This window comes from Neovison vison, chromosome 12 (genome assembly GCF_020171115.1).
Source record: "Neovison vison isolate M4711 chromosome 12, ASM_NN_V1, whole genome shotgun sequence".
Taxonomy (NCBI): domain Eukaryota; kingdom Metazoa; phylum Chordata; class Mammalia; order Carnivora; family Mustelidae; genus Neogale; species Neogale vison.
This window is the reverse complement of record NC_058102.1, coordinates 114523135-114528780: the sequence shown is the minus strand read 5'-3', so window position 1 is coordinate 114528780 and position 5646 is coordinate 114523135.

The following is a 5646-nucleotide window of genomic DNA, read 5'->3' as shown; positions in this document are numbered from 1 at the left end:
CAAAACATTAATTTGAAAAGACATCAGCATCCCTAGGTTCATTGAGGCATTCTTTTTAATATTCATAATATGGAAGAAAGCTTAATTGTCCATTGATGGATGGATAAAGAAGATGTGGGGTGTGTGTGTGTGTGTGTGTGTGTTGGAATATTAGTCATAAAAAGAATGATATCTTGCCATTTTTTACATCATTGGTAAACTTAAAGGGTATTATGCTAAGCTAAATGAAATAAGTTGGACAAAGATAAATACTATATAATTTTATTTATATGGAGAATCCAAAAACACAAAGCAAACAAACAGAACAGAAGACCCATAAATACAAAGAACAAATTGGTGGTTGTCAGAGGGGAGGCAAGTGGGATGGGCAAAATGGGTGAAGGGGAGTGGGAGTTACAGTCTTCCAGTTATGGAATAAAGAAGTCATGGGGATGAAAGTTATAGCATATAGTCCATGCTATTGTAATAGCTTTGAGGGACTCAATCCCAGGACCCTGGGATCACGACCTGAGCCAAAGGCAGATGCTTAACTGCCTGAGCACCCAGGTGCCCTCAAACAGGATTTCTATGTTCCAATCTTGAAGCAGAGTTGGTTCTTTTTCTATATTCCTCAATCTTTGCTCTTAAAGTCTTCAACTGATTAGACAAGGCTTGTCACATACCCTTAAGAGAAATCTGCTTTACTTAAAGTCAACTGATTTGTAAACATTAATCATATCTACAAAATAACTTCACAGCAACATGTAGACTAACGTTTGGCAAAAAAACTGGGTACCATAACCTACTCAAGCTGGCATATAAACATCACAGTGTCTTTGTCAAGTCAATTGACTATATATATGTGTGTGGATCTATTTCTGGATTCTTCTGTTTCATTGATTTATTTTTCTGTTATTTTGCTTAACCACACTATCTTGATTATTGTAGCTTCATAGTAAATCTTGCAATAAGATAGCATAATCCTTCATAATCCTTTTTGTTCTTTTTTCAAGATTTTTTGTTCTTTTAGAGCTTTGCTTTTCCACAGAAATTTTAGAATTAAATTTTAATTACAAAAAGCCTACAGGGATTTTGGTTTGCATTAGGGTGAATCTATTAAGACAATCATAGTCTTTCTCCTTTAATCTGTTAATATGGAGAATTACATTGATTTTTAGAATGTTAAGCCAATCGTGCATTCTTGTGATAAACTTTCTTACTCATGATATGTTATCCATTTTCACTTCAATTAATAATTATTTGTAAAGGATTATTGCCTCTATCTCTTTTTAGTCTATAATTTTCTTAAGATTTTATTTATTTATTTGACAGACAGAGATCACAAGTAGGCAGAGAGGCAGGCATAGAGAGATAAAGAGGAGGAAGCAGGCTCCCTGTGGAGAAGAGAGCCTGATGTGGGGCTCAATCCCAGGACCCTGGGATCATGACCTGAGCCGAAAGCAGAGGCTTTAACCCACTGAGCCATCCAGGCGCCCCGAGTATGGTCTATAAGTTTCTTTTCTTGTCATATCTCACAAGTTTTTTGGACTTATCTCTATTCTAACAGAATTTGTGTATACTTGTCATTACTTTTTCCTTAATTATTTAATAGAATTCACCAAGACTAAGGGCCTAGAGTTTTCTTTATGGGAAAATTATTGATTACCAAATTCCGTTTACATAGTAGATATACAAATGTTCAGGTTATCTTTTTTTTGGTATATTGTGTTCCTGCTTCATCTAAATTGTTGAATTTATATTTTCCCCTCTTTTTCATGATTAGTCTTACTAGGGGTTTATCAACTCTTTTAAACTTGTCAAGGAATTGACTTTTAGTTTTGTTAATTTTCCATATTTGGTTGCTTTCCATTTCATTGATTCCTAATTTTTATTTCTTTCCTTCCTTTACCTTGGGTTTGATTTGCTCTTCTTTTCTTCTTCTTTTTTTTTTTTAAGATTTTATTTATTTATTTGAAAGAGAAAGAATGAGAGAGAGAGCATGAGCAAGGAGAGGGGAAGGGCAGAAGCAGACTCCCCTGCTAAGCAGGGACCCTGAAGTGAGGCTCAATCCCAGGACCCTGGGATCATGACCTGAGCCAAAGGCAGTTGCTTAACTGACTGAGCCACTCAGGCGCCCCTAATTTGCTCCTCTTTTCCTAAGAAGCCTCTTATGTTGCAACCTTAGATCACTGATTTTTAAACATTTAAAAAATTTTTTTATTGCCCTGTATTTCAGTATTTTTAAATATTGGTTTCCTTCTAGGGAAGTACTGTTTTGGCTGTATCCCATAAAATCTAATATGTTGTATTTTTATTAGCATTCAATTAGAAATATTTTCTAACTTCCTTGTGATTTATTCTTTTACTGTGAGTTATTTAAATGTACGTTGTTTTCTTCTCAAATATTTGGGGCTTTTCTTTATATCTTAATTTTAATGAATTCCAATTTGATTTTGTTGTTACAGAATAGATGCTGTAATATTCCACACTTTTGAAACTATGACTCATTATGTGTCTACTTTTGTGAATGCTCCATTGTACTTAAAAATATTTCCTTATAGTTGTTGGGTGTACTGTTTCATACGTCTGTTTGGTTAAAGTAGTTGATAGTTTGTTCAAATATTCTTTCTTCCACATTAATTTTATTTTATTTTAATTTTTTAAAGATTTTATTTATTTATTTGACAGACAGAGATCACAAGCAGGCAGAGGCAGGCAGAAAGAGAGGGGGGAAGCAGGCTTCCCGCCGATGAGAGCCGGATACAGGGCTCGATCCCACGACCCTGAGATCATGACCTGAGCCAGAGGCAGAGGCTTTAATCCACTGAGCCACCCAGGCACCCCATCCACATTAATTTTAAAGAGTCCTTTTAAATCCTTTTAAAAGTCTAATTTAAATTTTTTTTAATTTAAACATTTAAAAATCCTTTTAAAAAGTCTAATTTAGGTCTCTAGATGCAATGACATTAATTTATAGTAACTTACACATATAGCGTCCATAGCTTCCCACTCCACAAAGATTTTTTTAAGATTTTATTTATTTATCTGAGAGAGTAAACACAGAGGGAGAGTGAGAGAGAGAAGCAGACTCCCTGCTGACTAGAGCACCTGATGCAGACCTCAATCCCAGGACCCTGAGATCATGACCTGACCTGAAGGCAGATGCTTAACCAACCAGCAGCTCAGGTGTCGCTCAAGCATTGGCCTAAATCCTCAGAGTTCTGCTATAGGCCTACCCATGAACCCATTCCTAAGACACCTTTGGAGAATTTATGTGCCATGCATTTGAAAGATACTGTATGATTTCCATGCCAAGAATATGAGACTGATAGATTTCTCTTGCTTTAATAATTTAATAAATTATTAATGAAGCTATGCCTCTGTAAAAGCAAGCTATTAAAATGGAGTATCAGTATAGACATTACTGCCGAAGCTGTCATGCATAGAACAACAGATCTGGCCTGAAGGAAGGCTGAGAAAATTCAAGCTGAATATCAAGAGGAAACAGTATTATAGCATAGGGTCACACATGAATGCCTTGGCAATAACTAAGCCTTCCTTTGATTCACTTACATACCTTACATAAGAGGGTCCCCGGAAGCTGGGTTTAAGGGAAGGAGGGAAAAGGGAAGTTTGCCGGCTTTGGTCCAAGGTAGGGGACTCTTCTTTGTAATAAGGTCTCATATGTACCCAAAAGTGAGAAGGAAGCTTAAAGAAGATAAGGTGATACTAAACATGTTTCCTCTCTCATGGTTCTGACTAGGGTAGGTTTTCTAAGAGCAGCATTAATATCTCATCTCATCAATATCAATCATCAATATCATCAATACCAATATCTCATGGGAACTTTCTAGAAATTAATGTTTTTAGACACCACATCAGATTTCTTGAATCAATTTCTTGGCAAAGACAGCAATCTCCAGTTTCATCAAGCCCTACAGGTGATCATGATGCGCATTGAAGTTTGAGAACCACAGGGAGAAGGCCAGTCCTGTGTGATATGCTGAGAGGTCATTGCATGGGCGACTTATGCCACAGCTACCACCAAACACGTATACAATTTCCTTATGCTTCTTCTGTAATTACATGGAGACCTGGCCTCCTCCTTTGCATATCTACACATGAGTCAGTATTATAGTCCTAAAACTATAAAAAGTTAAATTTATTTTTTCCCAAGATTATTCTCCACTCATATTTGAGCAATATTCTGTTTCTCATTGTAGAAGGAGTTCAATAAATAGTTGTTTAATGAATGAATGATGAGTGTCTTGGGCTATCTTCGGTCAAGCATATTGAACCAAGCCAAAGGCATAAAATAAGCAGATACTTCTAAGAAAAGTATTAGTTCTTGTTTTTTTCTCTGTATCAGTTTATCTTTTCCCCCGGTATTGCCAAATGAATAAAATTAGCATTATTCCTGTGCCCCAAGAAGTGCATGCTTTTCTTGCTCTGTGTGAGTAGATAACAGGCTATTAATAATGCCAACACAGAATGAGACATTGAAGAAAATGCTCCCTCCCAGAAATGCAATTACACCAATTAAAATGCATTCAAATAAACATGTCCTAACCACCTGGCAAAAGCAGTCATTTCTACTGTGACTTTTTATTTCTCAGGATTCTCACATGTGGTACTGTTCCTGCCATAGTGAAAATGACCTATAGGCTATAAAAAGCTAATAAAGGATAATTCCCTAGAAGAGTAATGAAGATAAGCATGGTTCTCAATATCAGTACTCTCAGTGGAGCTTAGTTTGGGATAACTTTCATTACTGCTTCCTTAAAGAAAAAGCTTTCTGAGATATAATTCACAGATCATAAAATTCACCCTCTTAAAGTATAAAATTCAATGGCTTTTTAAAAAAGATTTTATTTATTTATTTGACAGACAGAGATCACAAGCAGGCAGAGAAGCAGGCAGAGAGAGAGGAGGAAGCAGGATCCCTGCTGAGCAGAGAGCCCGATGCGGGACTCGATCCCAGGACCCTGGGATCATGACCTGAGCCGAAGGCAGAGGCCTTCACTGAGCCACCCAGGTGCCCCCTCAATGGTTTTTTTTTTTTTTTTAAGTATATTTACTAATTCATGCAACCACCACCACAATCTACTTTTACATTAATTTTCCTACTCCACCTCCCAAAACATACAAAAATGTTGTACAGTTAGCACTCATTCTCCGTTGCTTTCTCTAACCCCCAACCCTTGGCAACTACTAATTTACTTTCTATCTCTATAGATCTGTCTATTCTGTGTGTGTGTGTGCAGTTGCTTTTTAATTTGTTCTCTAATTAATGATGATTAATACCTACTGAGAGTTATATGTCAGTCATTATTTTGAGCACTTAATACATATTAGCTCATTTAATTTGCACACAAATCCTATGCGGTAGGTGCACAGTCTAGCAATGGTGCATTTGTCAGGCAATAGAAAGGTGAAGACAAATGGTGTTCACCTCAAGTCTCCGAGTCTGTGTTGAGGAAATCCACAGGCAGTGTTCCAGGGCTGGGTTAAAGTTTAATGCCACAAGGCTTCTTACACCCTGTGGTAACTGCAGATTAGGGTCAGAATTTCTGTGTGCCTTGAAATAGTGAGATTCCTGTCAGTTGACCTGCTGGGTGCTCTTCTGTCCATGGATCTGTCTGTATTTCTGGAGCTTCTGCCTCTTTT